Source organism: Hipposideros armiger, unplaced genomic scaffold (genome assembly GCF_001890085.2).
Source record: "Hipposideros armiger isolate ML-2016 unplaced genomic scaffold, ASM189008v1 scaffold_10, whole genome shotgun sequence".
Classification (NCBI taxonomy): Eukaryota; Metazoa; Chordata; class Mammalia; order Chiroptera; family Hipposideridae; genus Hipposideros; species Hipposideros armiger.
The window spans coordinates 2738689-2755620 of record NW_017731360.1 but is presented as its reverse complement, the minus strand read 5'-3'; positions in this window follow the sequence as shown (position 1 = coordinate 2755620).

The window sequence follows — 16932 nt, the reverse complement described above, 5'->3', positions numbered from 1 at the left end:
AAGATACCAGGTCCTTATCCCTGGAATCTGTGACTGTCACCTTCTATGACAAAATGAACTCTGCAGGTGTGACTAAGTTAAAGATCTTGAGATGGGGAGATGATCCTAGATTATCCAGGGGAACCTTAAATGTAATCACAAGTGTAGTCATAAAGTGGAGGCCGAGGAGATTGGGCACAGGAGAGGAGCAGGTGATATGAGCAGAGACTGAAGTGATGCTCTTGCTCTTTGAAGATGGAGGAGGGGCCACAAGCCGAGGAATCCATGGGGCCACTGGAAGCTGGAAAAGGCAAGGAAATAGATTCTCTCCTTAGAGTCTCCAGAAGGAACCAGCCCAGCTAACACCTTGGCTTTAGCCTCATGAAATTGATTTTGGACTTCTGACCTTCAGAACAGTAAGAGAATAAATTTATGTTGTTTAAAACACGAACTTTGTGGCAATTTGTTACAGTGATAATAGCAAACTAATATGCTGTCCTAAGGTATTTGACATCTAGGGGAGGAAATGGACACCTTTGCTATAAACAGAAGTGCTCCAATAGGGTACAGTGGAGGGACAAGGGGTGTAACAGGGGCTGTGACCCACCCTGTGGGGTGGGGAAGATGGCCTGGGAGGGCTTCCCCCAGGAAGAGCTGCTTGCTGAGCTAGATCTTGAAGAATGGGTAAGAATTCCCCAGGTGGACAATGATGGGAAGGGGAGAGAAGCCTTAGGAATGAAAAACAATACATGCACAGCAAACCCAGAGTGGGAAATAACAAGGAGTGTTTGCAGAGCTCTGGAGGTTGGGGAACGAGTGGACATTCAGAGCAATAGGAGATGGGGCTGGAGAGGTGGCTGGCTCAGTTCCTGGAAGGTCTCCGCATCAGGGAGTTGAGACTTGACCCTGTGGGCAATGGGAAGCTATGAGTTGCATTAATAGCCCCAATTATTCACCCCTCTGTTGCTAGGTGACTTTGCATATCCTTTCATCAAGGGCAGAGTATATTTTCCCATCTCTTGATACTAGTTCAGCCATGTGTCTCGCTTAGGACGATAGAGAGATTAACCATGGGTCAGTTTTGAGCCTAGGTCTTGAGAGGCCTTACACATTTCTGCTGGGCCCAGGAGAGGATGTGCCCCAGTGAAGCCACACCATAGCTGAGCCCCTAGCTTACCTGCAGACCATGAGTGACTCTAGTCAAGGTCAGCCAACTCCAGCCAACCCACAGATGCGTGAGCTATAACAAATTACAGTTATTCTAAGCCACTGAGTTTTGGGGTGATTTGTTATGCAGCAATAGCTAGTTGATACACCAATGAAGGGTTCGGTGGAGGAGCGACATGGCCAGATCTGCATTTTAGAAGAACCTCTTTGGTGTTGAGATACTGAAGGTTGGATTGGAGGAGGTGAGCCTAAAGGTGGAGATTTAGGTGAGAGGTGGTGAGGGTCTTCCCTGAGGCAGGAGCGTGGAAGGAGGAGATGGTACAAGTGCTATTAAGGAGGCAGATTAGATCACAAAGCTAAGTGACAAGTTAGACATAGGGGTTGAGGGAGAGAGATTTGGATGACGCCAAACTTTCTGGCATTGGAAACTGGATTGGGGTTCATACATGGATAAAGTGATAAGGTAATAGCTAGCCTCGATGTGTTGGTTTGCACTGCTGTGGCCAGGATAAAGTTGTAATTCCAAGTCTGGGGATGGAGTCTTGGCTGAAGAGCTAGACTAGGGAACCATGAGAGAATGAGTGATAGTGACCTAGGGATGAATTAGTGAAAGCAGATGAGAGTGTTTACAATAAGCAGAAAAGAGGGCCAAGTTTTGAGCCCTGAGAACCCCCACTGTTTATGGAGCAGCTGGAGGAAGCGTCCAAGAGGTTATGGTGGAGAAGTCGGAGAGGAGAGAGGAGAACCAGGGAAAGCTGGGGCCCAGAAACCCCAGGGAGCCGGGCGCTTGGAGGAGGAGGGAGTGGATGGTCAGCCGTGTTATGGGCAGAATGTCACAGATAATGAAGACCAAGGAGATTGTGGAGAGGGCCCAGGATCTGGCCAGTGGATGGTCATGAATCACTTTGGAGACAGCAGTTTTGGAGGCAAATGGCAGCGGCTTGGGGTGGTACTGGGAAGCGAGGCAGCAGAGAGACCAAGTGAAGGAAAACCCTTTCAAGAGGCCTGACGTCGTGGGGAAGCAGAAAGTGGGCACGGACTGGGACAGGGGCACTGCTTTTTTGTAGGCTGGAGGGACCAGGGCATGGTTTGTTGTTGAGAGCTTTGAGCAGAGGCGAGAAATGGTCCAATTTATCTTTGAAAAAATGTCTCCCTGGCAACAGCATGGCTACTGGCCTGTGGTGGTGAATTGTGGGATGCAAGGAGACTAATTTAATGGTTCAGGAGAGAGACGATGGTGGCTTTGAACAGGGTGGTAGCTGTATAAGCAGTAAGAGGTGGTCACATTTGGTATTTTTTTGGGTGACATTTGGACCAGAAGGACTTGGCTATGGATTGCAGTGCGTGCGCGCATGTGCATGCGCACAATGACAGGCCTGTAGCGCGACTTCCAGGTTTTTGCCAGAGTAACTGGGTAGAGCAGGAACAGGTTTTGTGGAGGGGGAAGGTGTGGAGTCATTTTGTCTTAGAGACGCTGAGTTTAAAATACTTGTTAGAAATGCAAATGTAGATATCAAGGAAGCAGTTGAAAACTTGCATCTGGCGTTTGGGGAGAGGCTGGCGCTGGAGAGAAATTCAGGAGTCATCCGCAAACTCAGAGCGCTTACTTACATCGGTGTGGCTGGGCCAGAGCTTCTTGGGGGAGAGTGGAGCCGGAAATACTTGTCAGCGTTGTCTTCTCTGTTAGACTCTAAAGGCCACGAAAGCAGGCCCTTGTCTGCCTCTTGCGTGGCTGGGTGCCAGTACCTGGCATGTAGTAGATGCTCAATAAATGCTCATTTGAGGAAGGAGATAAATGAGTGTTATAAGGATTGATTAGGTCAAGGAAGTGAGGGGTGTTGAGTGTGGCGAGGAGCATCCTGTGGACAAGAGTTACCCACTTAACTGCTCAGGAAGTAATGATCTGTCTTCCTTTTGGAGTTTCCCACTGCCATGCCTTTGCATCAGTGGTTTCCTCTGCCTGAAGTTCACTGGCGGGCTCCCGACTCACACAGGCAAATCATGCTCACCCTTCCCTCCCGGCCATTACAAATCCTCTGAGCAGCTCTGTCTGTCCCCCCAGCTCCCTTTTCTCATCCACAAGGAGGCTGAGAGACTTCTTCAAGACCTTGGAGGTTTACTAGGCTGACAGGTCACTGTACAGAATGGGAAGTGAGGGGAGTCCAGCAAGTCTTGTTTTGGGGGGACCTGTGCTGGGCCCCAAGTGTGACTTATGACCCAAGTGCACACAAACCAGATGTCGTAAATCCTTGCCAGGGTGGAGGCCAAGTTAGAAAAATGCACCTTTTCTTCATTTTGCAAAAAAAGACATTTTGCTCGTTTGGAATTTTCTCGATCCTCTTTTGTTCTCCAGGATTTCTTGGGCTTTCTCACCCTCCTGATGGGAATTTTTATGGAGTGTGGAGATGCATTTTATGCTTTTTCGTGTTATGTGTCAGTCCCCTTGGCATTTTTGGTGGTTCCCGTGGTCTGTGGTGCTCTCTGCCCGAGTCCTCTGCCTTCTGCACACACCCCCTTTAAATCCTTTCCTGGGAACTGCCTCCCTAGGCACCTTTGACCTCCTAGTCCTTCTTTACCAGGGTCACTCCAGGTCCCCATTCACTGTTATGTTCCCATTTCCCCCTCTGGAGCCACTTTTCCCTTTGAAGACCCAAACAGGGGCTTGCATCTCTCTATGGGGAAAATGCTTTAAAATCTGCCACTTCCTAGAGGAGGGGCATGTGCCAGACTAAGTTCTGCTGTTTTCCTTGCTGGGCCCTAGGGGCTGTGATGGCCAAGCCCCTTTGTGCCACTTACTTGTGCTTCCCTGGCAGTGACTTATTGGTGAAAGTCTGTCCAGAAAAATAGTTACTTAAAAAAAATGGAACTATATTTGACCTATAACATCGTGTAAGTTTAAGGTGTTCGACATGTGGATTTGATATGTTTACGTATTTTGTCAGTTCTTTAACTGATGCGAGCCTTAGTCTCCTCATTTATAAATGGGAGTAATAGCACCTGCCTGCTAGGGTTGTTTCCAGGATTAAATGAGGTCATATATTTGAATGCTCCTAGCATGGTTCTGGATACCTGCAGGCACTGAAGAGTGATCATCTGGCCCTTCCCTCCCGTTCATCCCTCTCTTCCTCTGCCTTCTGATTGTGAACCTGTCAGCAGTCACCTAAGCCCCTCCCACATTGCTGGGTGCAAGATGGAGGGTGGATGCCCTGGCTGGCTCATCTACAGGGGGACCAACCATCGGGTTTGCCTCGAACTAAGGGGTTTAGGAGACACAGGACTTTCAGTGCTAACACCAGGAGCAGGCTCTCCCTGAAGGGATGCAGGGCTGGCACCGTTCTAATTCTCATGGTTCCAGCCTCCGCCAGAGGCACTGGTTCTTGGCTCTGCTGGCCAGGTTCCTGTTTTTCTCTCTGTCACCCTACTCAGGCATGGGCCACCCATGTCTGTCCCTTTGGGAATGGTTCAGAGCTGCAGGCAGGTGGCCCTGAAACTATCAAAGGCACCAATGTTTGCTCCTTCACATCAGTGGTCACAACACTTCCAATCACTTCTGAGGTCACCACCCGACACCCCTGTGCCATATTCAAGCCAATTACTGTGCATCTTCCCAGACCACATCTGTCTGGCTCTGCTGTGATTTTTATCAAGATTCTTATGGTGTTTTACCTGTCAGTGCTTGGCTGACCCGAGAAGCAGGTCTCTGAGAAGCAACTGTCATTTCTGCTGCACCAGCCTGAGGCTGAGCCTCCTGTCCCAGACAGGGGGTTCAGTCTGCTCCCCTGGACTCTTCATATCAGCTCCAGGAGGCCAGGTCCCTGTGCCACCTGGTGGTACAACCCCCTGGGAAAGGGCCCATGTGAATAGGTCCCCAGGCTCTCCTGGGCATGGACGACCTGTGGACTTTGAGGCCTTTGACTCTGAAAGACTTGGTTTTTATTTCTAAGTCTACCATTAACTCACTGTGCAACCTCAGGGCCATTAACCACCCTCTCTGATCTTGCTTCTTTTTTTATCTGTAGAGGGGGAGTGGTAATACCTTCTACATAAGACCACTGAAGGAAGAGCACGTGGCACAATGCGAGTGGGTACCTATACAAGCATCTGGTGAGAGCTGGCCCTTTCTTTCCTATTTCCCTTGTTGTGGGACCTTGGCCTGTCTGTTTCTTGTCTCACTGGTGTTATAGTATCTGCCAGCAACAGAAGTAGGTGGGGTAATAATAAGCAAAGGCAGTCATGATTTGACTTCTATTTTCACAGGCTTGGGACAAATTGACCAAATTTGACACAGCCTTTTAAACATGGCTCTCTCACACCCAGCTTCACTAGGGCATTGGGGGTGGGGCACAAGGACTTTGGCAACTCAGTCTTAGGAGGGAAGAGAGGCCTCTTTCACACTTCTTCCTCTTCCCTCGTCCCCCCTTTTCCTGAATGTCGGGGTGAAGGCTGATCTCCAGGCTGGTCACGAATCTTGCTTCTTTATTGGTGAGGTGGTATCTTGGGAAAAGCCCCTAGGTTTTCCTGAGCTTCCACTTGGTCATTGGCAAATTGGGGATATTAAAGCCTACCTAATCGGGATTTTGGAGGGGCTCCAACATGAAATGGGCACAAACACTCATTGTAAAAAACGAAGTGCTGGGCTGGCCTAGTGGTGCGATGGTTAAGAGCTGGCTTGGGATGCCAGAGGGCCCCGGTTCGGATCCCACATATGAGGGCCAGTGACACTGCCCTCTACAATTAAGATGCTGAACAGCAGCTCAACCTGGAGCTGGGCTGCCGTGAGTCGCTGGCGACGGCGTAGGCTGCAGTCCCTGTGGCAGTGGGTTGCCATGGGCTACCGTGTGTAGCCAGCAGCCAGCGTGAGCGGCCAGCAGCCGCAGTGAGCGGCCGTCCAGAAGCCGGCAACTGATCTGCCTCGCCCGGGGAACAGCGCAATGATAATACCAACTTGGGCCAGTGAAGCAACGTCCTCCACAACTAGACTGAAGAACAAAATGACAGCAACTTGTCTGTTCCCCTTCCCCCAATTCCCCACCACTGTTCCCATCCCCCTAATTCCCCAATAAAAATCTTTAAACAAAACAAAACAAAACAAAGAAGTGCTGAGTGCACAGAAGTGTGAATGTGGTTATTATGTGACTTTCAGGGAAGTTTTTGTTCAGTGTCCTTCTTTTCCTACAGCCATTTCAGGGCCGTGGGATGTGACAGGGGCGGGGTAAGTTTTGATGGTAGATGGTGGGGGGTGGGCCAGTGAGGGCCCCAGGAGCAGGGGTGGAGGGAGTGCTGTAGACAGAAGGCCCACTGTCTGTTCATCTGCTTCCCTCTTCCCTCTCTCTGCCTCGACCACCCTGCCTGGCAGCATTGATTTACTTGAAAGTTTTTAATGGGTTATAATTGGAAAAGGCCTCGGTGAGATTTGCATATTGATTTGACATTTAAGTATATGATTAAATAAAAGCTGACTGAGGTCATCACTTGACTAAATTGGCTTAATGAGTGTTGATTACCCTGTGCATGTTAATTTCATTTACCCTGATTACCCCATCTATCTTTCCCAGGGATCTATTAGCACCTTTGACTCAATTGCACTTGGTGGGACAAGAAGCGGGACAAGGGTCAGTGTGGGGTGGTCCCTGGTCTGTCCGCCTGTCCATCCGGCTGTCTGCTGAGCCCCAAAGGTTCCAACCCCTTGTAGCATTTTCTCTCTTTCTGTCTCCCACCCTCTTCCTCTTAATCACAGAAGCTGATCACTAGCTCCTTCTAAGTTGGAGTGTCACCACTCGGCTGCCAGAGAGAAATCAGAGGCTGAGGGAGGATAAAAAGTGGGGATGAGTCGTGAGACCGATGAGACTAGGAGACGTGTCTCCTCTCTCCCGACATTACTCCCTCCCCTCCTGACACACAAAAATACACCTTGTTGTCTGAGCCCTCTGGGACTACAAGAGCCAGCCTGCTCCCTCTCCCACAGGTAGCACATTTCTGAAGATGGGGATCCCTACAGCTGGCTTCCATGTCTTCTGTTTGCCCCTCCGGACCCACTCTCTACTCTTCTCCAGACTGCTGACTCATAAGTGGGCTCCCCTGCCCTCTGGCTTCCTGTTTTGTTCAGCCAATGGGGGGCCTCAGCAGGAGATTGGAGGGAGGGAGGAGAATGAAGTTGGGGTATGTCCCCGGCTCCTTCCTGCTGGCTCACCAAAGGTCCCAGTCTCTGTCCACTGGCTGGCTTCAAGGCTCTCTCGCTGGGTACCATTGCCATCCTTCCCTTGCCCCTGAATCACCCGAGTAGCCGCACAGCACCAATCTCCCCCCACACAAGCCTGAGCAAACTGCGCCAACCCTGTGGTTACCTAAGCCCTGCCAACACCTTGGTAAATAGACCTTTCATAAACGCTCCTTAAATTACCCAGTTTGAGTGTGCCATCTGTTCCCCACTGAGACCCTGACTGATACAACAGGCAACATATTTTCCCACTCAAAAACCAGGACACATGGTCTGACAGGTCCAAGCATGACTGGAGGACATAGGACCCAGCCCACATCAGGCCAGCATTACCGTTCTGCCCTGTACGCTGGGCCCCGGGCACTGGAGGAGAATTTGCCCACTGAGGATCTCGAACGTCTGTGTCCTTCTGTCTCCTCTTGGCAGCCCCTTCTTCTCTTTGGCTTTACCAATCCCTTTGACCCTCCTGGAGCCCTGGTCCCCACACACACCCTCATTCTCAGTAGACACAACTACCTCCAGCTTGATTAGAAAAAGAGGCCATTAGCTGGGAATGCTCCAAACACCATATTCTTTCTCACCAGCCACAGTTCATCTTTTGAGAATCGTATTTTCTGAATCTTTTGTTTAAGACCAATAGCCTCACCTTTGCCCTGTATCCTTTCCCATCTGCTTTCTCCAGGGACCCACCCCACTGTTGCATCTTCCTCTTTGTTGTCTTTCCCTTCAGTCCAAAATCACACACAGATTTATCCCTCATCCCCATCCTCTTCTCTTTAATAGGCAAACTTCTTGACTGAGCTGTCAACACTCACTTTCTCTGCTTCTCCAGCGTTTCTGTCCCCACCCCTCCACATGAGGCTGCTCTAGCCGGCTCACCGATGACTTCCATGATGACAGCTCCGTAGGATCCATCTCAGATTTGGTTCCCCAGACTGGGGGTCATCAAAAGTGAACCACCTCGCTCCTTTCCTGGGCCAGCATGGAGGTTATCTCCCCATACTGCCCAGTGTAAGGGGCTCTGGACCTTGGAAGCTGGGGAGGGGAGCCGAGATGTGATGTCCTGACTAGATCAGTCAAAATCAGCAGGCCAGCTAGCAGCCATTGCCACCTGGAACCCACCTTCATCCCACCAGGCTTCTGGACACGATGCCACCAGGTCCTCTCTGTTGTGTAGACTTCTCTTCTTCTCCATTAGAGAATGTCTAACAGGCCATACATTTGATTGAACCAGTCACTTCCTCTCCATCCCAGACAACACTCCCTAGTTGCCATCTCTTACCTGGCCTGCTAGTACAGACCCTTCCCAGCTCTCCTGGCCTCCCAACACTCCCACCAGTCCATCATCTGCTCACAACAACCGGAGAAATTGTTCTGAAGCACACATCTGATTATGTCATTACCCCTCTGCTCGAAACCCTTGGTGGGTCCCTATCGCCTGTCAGTGCAGGGCCAAACATTTTTGGCATGGCAGAGTGTGGCCCCAGGGAACGCCTATGCATCCTTCAAGGCCCATGCAATGGTCTTCTCCTAGGTACAGCTGCCTTGACCCCCATCCCCAGCACAGTTCCCTAGCTTCTGGTCACTCCCAGACATCCTTGGCATTTGTTGGCTTGTAGTGGCACCACTGCAATCCCTGCCTCTGTTGTCACATGGCATTCTCCCTCTATGTTTCCGTGTCTCTTCTCCTCTCCTAAGGACACCGGTCATAATGGATAAAGGGCCTCCTGTACTCCAGTCTGACCTCATCTTAACTTACATCTGCAAAGACTCTATTTCTACATAAGATCATATTCATAGGTACTGAGGGATTAGGACGTCAACATGTCTTTTTGGAGGCGACAGTTCAACCCACAAGAGTTGGTGTGAAGAGAAGGGAGAACAGACAGGAAAAGGCTTGGAACCGAAGACAGGGAGAAAACGCTAGACCCGTCTGGGACTGGGGCCAGGCAAAATCTGGCTTCTCATTCTGAGGCCCTGAACCTGGGGAAGGATATTGGGCTTCTGGCTCACAGCCTTGGGAGGGGATCGCAGGGCTTCCGGCTCAACCCCACCTAGTTGGGTTGTTGGTGGGGTGACTCAGAAAGGGGGCTGTCAAACTTGAGGGTGTCCTAGAGACACAATCCTGTGTTTCTGGCACATTTCCCTCACCTTATGGGGCCGAGAAATATAACATTTTTGAAAACTTGGAAAGCTTAGGTTAGAAAAAAAATAACCCAAACCTTTTATTTTTCATTACGGGGAAAAGTAGAAATTTTGGGAAAATTTGAAACATATGCAATCCTTATTTTTTTGTAGCACCCTTTCCCTATCTAAAGTCACTCTCAATTTAGGAGTGCAAATGCACCCTTACGCAATTCGGTTTGCTCAATAAAATGATCATGTTTGGCAAATTCAATCAAAAACTATAGCTTGCTCAGATCATAATGACAAATTTGCTAATTGAGTGAAGTTCTCAATGTTTTAGACTTCGTGACAAATGAACTCCGTGCAGCTGAGCTCCAAGTATGAGCTCCCCTGATAAAAAAATCAGTGTGCTAGGAAGAAGGGCTAACACATGGCAACACAACACATATATATGTTGTGTATAATACAAACGTGACATGTAATATATCAATAATAATCATATTAACAATGACCATGACTTATTAAGTATGTGCTATATTCCCTCATTTCACTTAATCCTGAGGCAGCGCTGTACCCATTATACAGATGAGGAAACTGAAGTTGAGAGAGATTAAGCCACTTGCACAAAGTTCTACAATCAGTAACTGGTTGTGGTTCCATGCATTTGGAGCTAAACCTCAGGTCACTTATCAATAAAGACCTCCTTCTGTCATGACACTAGAAAGCCATCAGCACTGGCCAGGCCATAGAAGTTTCTGTGTCTTGGATTTAGTGTTGTCTCCTGTGTGAGGCTGATATGGACGCCTTCTAAGAACATGAGGTCATCTTGGGACCCGACAGGAAGTAGGGCAGGGCCAAGGCAAGGGTCTTGGGCCCTGAGGGGCTGTTTGAAGATGCAAGACAAGAGAAGCCATGCCTCAGGTGATAGGCGGGGCTCTGAGGGCATGTACCAATTGGGAAGGCAGCTGGAAGGGGGTGCCACAGGAGGTGCTGGCGTCCCTGTGCCAGGGGCTCCCTGTGTTGGTCTGTATAAGGCCAAAAATGATGCTGAAACCTATTCCAGAGGTGAGCTGAGAAGGAACTATTTCTGAAGGTCCACTCCAAGCTCAAGGGATGCCTGGCTCTCCAAAGAGAGTCTGGCACAGCAGCAATTGGAGAGTGGGGTCCTGGAGGAAGCCAGAAAGAGAGTGAGGGCAAAACAGACCAAAGTCTCTGACCTTTTGCCCCTGGACACAGTCTCATTTCTGACTTGTCACTGGCAGCAGTTTCAGCTTCTGTGACCGATATTAATTCACTTTGTAGCATTTCTAGTGGCTTCTGAGGAAGGTGAGTCCCCAGGATCTCTGCTTCCTCTTCACCTAGGTTTCCCTGCCCTCCCAACCTGTCAGTGACTGGCAGAGCCGACTTTTTTCTGGGCCACCGATTCTACCCTGGTCCCATGCCTCCCCTTCCACATCCCCTCTGCCCTCCATGCCTGTTCTCTGGGCCCCAGGCAGCCCTTCCTCAAGGAGGGAGGAGCTGGTTTCCTGGGCAACGACTGGTGGGGAATGGGGGAGAAGGGGAGAAAGCTGGCATTCCTACTGGGGAGGGCTTACAGGAAGCATATGCCATCCCTGCTGCCCTGTGAATTATTCAGCGGCCGTGAGAACTGACTCACTCCCCAGTCTGCCATCTTCTCCTGAGAACTTCCTGCTGTCTCCTCTTTGCAAGCCCCCCTTTGCCTCTGTCTTGGGGGCCTCTATCCTCAGGATGCTCATTCCTGGGTACCTTTGAATCTCTCTCTCTTTTTTTATGAAATTATTTTTTATTATGAAATACACATTTTTTAGAATTAGTTTCAGCTGGACAACACAGTGCAATAGTTATACTTTTTACCCCTCGAAGTGACAACCCCCCCCCCAATCCGCCACCCTATTTCCCCCCAATATCATACATATCTATTACAAATCCCTTGCCTTCACTCCCACACTATACTCCACATCCCATGACCATATGTATTATATGCTAAGGGCACCGATATGGAAACTGATACTCAGGCAGGTGAAATAACCTGTCCCAGATAATACAATTGTGAAGCGACAGAGTCAGAATTTAAACTTGGGTCTGGCTCCAGAGCCCCTGTTCTTGGTTCTTGCAATGGCCCTTGGAAGGATGAAGAAGGTTCTCTACAGAGTCTGCCCTGAAGCTGCCTGGAGAGCCATAGAGAGGGTGTCAGGTGGGGAGGCCAGGGCAGGGGTTGTCCTTGTTGGCTGTGGACGGTCTTACCTGAATGCAGAGCTGCCCACCCATCAGCCCAGGCGCCTGGTCCCAGGGCCCCTCCCACCTCAGGCCCACAGCAGGGCTGGCCCAAGCAGAGGTTCCTTCGAGGCCTTCTGGTCTAGCCACCTCCTCCTTCAGAGGAGCAGCTGCAGGCCCAGGGCTAGGCCTAGTTGCCTCCCTGGAGTATGCAGGCCTCTCTCTCCTGCACCCCACCAGTTCTGAGGAAGGGAAATCCTGCTCTGGGGGGGGGTCCCCCAGTACTTGGGTAAAGGCTCTTCAAGGAGGGAAGAGGAAGGCTTAGAGGGTCTCCAAAGGAGACCCTGAAATCGACTCAAAGGAGCTGTGACCAAGATGGCTGCAGCGGTGGAGGCCCCATGGTGGGCCTTTGGTCGGGCCCTGGGAAGCTGGTGGCCGTGCCTCAGCACTCCAAGTGTGGACGCAGTAGCCTGGCTCCCCGTGGGGGCTCCAGGACCGTGGTCCTTCAGAGGCCAGGGGCTCTGAGGTGCGGACAGATGTGTTGTGCTCAGAGGTCAGAAAGAGGCTGTCCTTTACCTGGCTCACTCAGTTCCACCCAAACACACTGAAAATTTCCATCTAGTTGGTGGGGCCTCCTGTACCTGGGGACACCTTCCTGGGACATTATATGCTGGAATCTGCAGTGGGACAGGGTCCTGGGTTTATGATCCCCTCCTGCTCCCAGTTCCTTGTATGGCTGGCATTTATCATATCATCTCCCACTGTGTTCCCATGCTGCTGTGACCCACCCAAAGGGGCCACGGTGATGTTTTTCTGTTTTGGACCCAGGGCAAGGATCAAGTCAAGATATTTAAAAAACGAGCTACCATGCGAGAATAAGGGTCAAGTTGGTTAGCGTTTCCAGGCACCCCGAAACTTTGTTCTTTGCTGGGGTTTAGCTGTGACGGGGTTTAGATCTACTGCTGAGTGAGGGCAGGTGTGGAGGCTGGGTGCTCTGAGCAGAGGGGTAGCTTGCTCAGGTAGGATATTTGTTCTCTTTAACTTGACGGCTTTGGGGCCTCCCCATCTGTCTATGTGTAAAGCCTGGGCATGTGTTTTGAATGACTGAGGTCGGTAGGAACTGAGTTCCTTCCATCTCCCATGTCCCCCTTTCCTGCCCCTCCTGGGAAGTCCTCCTCTCGCTGACTCCTCAGTCGTCTTTCTGGAGATGCGACTCCCTTACTCTGGGCCTGAGCTCTGACTGCTGCTGTCTTCCTTCCTGCACCTGGGCAGGGCCTCCCTGGGCCCAGGGAAGGGGGCTGTTCTTGCCTCTGATCTCTTCCAGTCACTGGACCTTCCCTGGCCTCCAAGTAACCCCCGCCCCCAACCTGAAGCAGTCATCCCTGGTTACTACCTCATGTCCCCCTCCCTCCAGAATATAACGTATCCCATGCGAGATCAGGAGATTGATGCCTTCTCTTTTTCCTGTCTCTGTATGTGCACATCCCCCATTTGAAACTGTTCATTATTTGTATTCCGATTCTGGGCATTATGCTGCAATTCGGATAGCGGCCACTAGGTGGACTATGGGGTCTGGGCTAGAGTCACCTTGAACAAAAAGCCTTTCCACGGTTGTGGATAATTGTGGACATTTAATGTTTTCCCAAATCTACACATTGCAATTACTAAACAAAAACGGAAACTGTATTTGTGTGTGTAGAATATGTATGCGGTAGAATTTATTAAATAACAAAGCATAACAACGAATTTCTAATGACTACATCGAAAAAGTGATAGCTAATTTAGTGCAAGATGTAGAAATAGCTAAACATTTAAGTAAATCAGGCCTCCTCATTAGCCCTTAACTGCTGACAATTAAATATAATTTTACTTTGACTCCCCACTTCTCTCATTCTCAGGGCAATTTAATTTTGGCTTCTCTGGGGCTTGTCGGAGCCCCTGAGACCTCTGGTCAGAGGGAGGTATTAAACCCCCACGCCTTTGCTTTCTGTGGCTTTGCCTGCCCTGGTGAAAGAGCCTTATCTGTGATTGCTTTCTGCAAATCCCTGGAAAGGCCTTTGGTCCCCTTTGTCTGTGCTCACAGCCCTACACCTTCTCCCTTCACAGTGAAAGCCAGACGAGAGTGGGATCACGCTGCACGTGTGCTACCTTTCCCCGGGGCTGTCTTTTTTCCAATTAAGAAAAGCATTTTCTCACGCTGACCCCTTCTCCTGGCCAAATTGCTCAACCTCTGGAGATGGGTCTTGTCTAAAATCCCAGCGTGCTTCTCATTCTTGAGTTCCTCCATTAACCTCATGTCCTTGCAGCTTTGGCTAGTGCAGCCTCCTCTCTGTGGACCACTGCTCTCGGTTATCACAGTTTAGAGGGAGGGCACTTCCAAATGATCTCAAACTTAGCTTTTGGAAACATGACACAAAACTGCGTAATGACATTTTTACATGAAAATGCATGGTTTCCTCCTAGGGAGCTGTGACCACAGGGAACCCCTGATCTGATGGAGGATGCGCTGTGGTCTAGGGGGGCTTGGCCACAGATCCACACTCCTTTCTGCTCCAGGGAGGAAACCACACGAGTTGCTCTTGTTGCTGTCTGCCCCAGGTCCTGGCAACCTGTAAGACCCAGGTCCAGGGGGAAGTGGGGGAGGAGCTGGGAGCAAGAGAGGAGGGAGGGAGGGAGGGACTGAGGCCCCAAACTCAGCTCAATTCAGTTTAGTTCAATATTCACTAAGCACCCACCAAGTGCCAGGCTTAAAATTCGCTAGCATTTTAGTGCAAAATGCTAAAATTGGGAGCATGACCAGCCACATAATTTGTGGGGTGCAGTGCAAAATGACAACATGGGGTCCCTTGTTAAAAAATTATTAAACATTTAAAGATGGTGACAATGAAGCATTGCACCAAATGCAGGTGAGAGGGGGGGCTAGACACATCCCAAGGCGCCTCGGGGTGCCAAGGAATGCAGTTGAAAAAACACTGAAAGGAGAGCCTGAGGCAAGGACCTGGGTGCTGGTGGTTTATTTGGGGGATAATCCCAGGAAGCAGGAGTGAGAGCAGGGACACTGAGGCAGGAAAATCGGGGAGGCCAAAGTAAGAGTAAGTTATCATGGCTGCTTCTGGGGGCAACGGGGGCATGATCCCACAGGCTCCCTGAGAAAGCCCCAGAATCCTCCTCCTGAGTAGCTGAGCGCTAAGGTGTTTCTTCACTGACTCCCATCCCCCTTGGTTGAAGGATGCCCCTGGGGATACTAGCTTTCTTGCATTTCAGAGTTGTGCTTTCCCTATAACTGAGTGAGCCCCCAGGAATGTTGGAGGAGGCCCTGGGGCAGACGTGGAAAGGTGCTGGAGTGCTGCTCTGAGGCGGGGCTTTTCAGAGCCAGGTGGACCCGAGCCTGTGGAGAACTGTCCACCACAGGTGAGGCTGCAATCAGAGGTGGGCTTAGAGGAGGTGACACTGGGCTGAGAGGTGTCTGCCACAGACTTATGAGCCGGGAGGCACATGGTCCTTCTACATGTTGGAGACTTCTTTCTGGAAGCTGGTGAGGACTGGGCCTGAGAGAACCCTAGGAAGAGGGGGTGGGAGCTGCCTTGTTTGAGTGCCCAGCACCTTGTAGGCCATATCCCTCTCGTCCCCTGCTCTAATAATTAATTCTAGGCCCTGGTCCTCCCAGGACCTAGTTACTTCCTCTGCTGCCACAGCAATCAGGGGACAGGCCCAGGCTGATTAGATCTCCGGGGCCAGTGGCTGGTGGGCCGGCTTGCCTGAAGTCGCTGCCTAAGCAGCCTGGTGCCTTCCCATTTGTCACCTACATTAGCACTCACGTGACAGTCTGTCCAGAGTTTGGGAGAACGGTCCCGGATGGCCAGTGTGGATTTCCAATTTAGAATTTCCGTCCATTTACCAGGGAATCGCCCCTAAAGAACACCATTTACGGAGCTGACAAAAGCCAAATTAGATTTCAGATTCCATTGCTGTGTGTCTGTGACAGGTGAGGGCAATGAAAGAGCGAGGAGGAAACTGCAAACACTGCGTTTGCAGAAGGACTTGCTGGCTCGTCCTCTCTAACAGCACCTCTGCGTCTTATTTCCCTGCAACAGCGTCTGCCACTGGCTCAGCGAACTTTCTTGGCCACTGTGTCTTTCTGCACCTCCCTTGACCTGTGTATGTCACCCTGTGCTCTAGGCATCTTCCCTTGGTCCCCTGGCCCCCACTCTTCCCCCTTTGTTTCTCCGTTGCCCTGTTTCCTTGTCTCGGAATCCTAGATCTCTCGCATTGGTGTTCTGCCTCATTCTCTGTCCTCTTTTGGTCGCCATCTTATTCAGCTGATGGAGGCCTCGATTCTGTGTGATCAGAAGGCTGTGGGAGAGATCATGCCACATGTTCACCAAATCCTATTTTATTCCCTCCCTGGGAAAATGAAAGACTCTTAAAAGGGATACTGTTAAGTGGAGGCTCCAAAGATAAACAGAAGCCAGCCATGAGATGAATGGGGAGGTAGAAGAGAGCTTTCCAGGCAGAAGCAACAACTGGGATAAAGGGGAACTGCTGGGTCTGGGGACCGACAAGCTGAGATGACTGAATGTGGTAGACAGAATCATTGGTCCCATTCCTCCCCGTTTTACTGTACATCCGCATAGTCGCAGTGGCCTCATGGTGGCAAGAGCACATCTCTCCACTATTTTAATTCAGGGCTTGATCATGTGACTTGCTTTGGCCAATGGGATGTTACTAGATATAATACAAGTAGAAGCTTGAAGTATACTTTGTGTGGTTGGGCTTCTGGTGTTGTGCTCTGCCATTGCTAAGAGAAGGACGTGCCCCAGAAGAATGAGAAACAGGTATAGGAGACCTGAACTCAATTCATGGCCTGGAGCCAAGCTCAGCCAAGCCCAGCCTGGCCCAGCAAACCCCCAGCTAACTCACAGACTTCTTGTTGCAGGCCACTGAGTTTGGGGCTGGTGTGTCACACAGCATTGTGGGGGTCCTTACTGATACACTGTAGCAGAGTGAGTGATGGGGACCATGGGCTGGGATGAGGTTGGAGAGGTGGGCAGGGCCAGTTTATGCAGCATCTGTCAAGATGTGGTAGAGAGTTTAAATGGGAAGTCTTTGAAACATTTTGCTTTATAAGTAGAGGATATAGATGGGGGCTATTCATCCCATTGAATAGATCAGGGGTTGGCAAACTGCGGCTCGCGAACCACATGCGG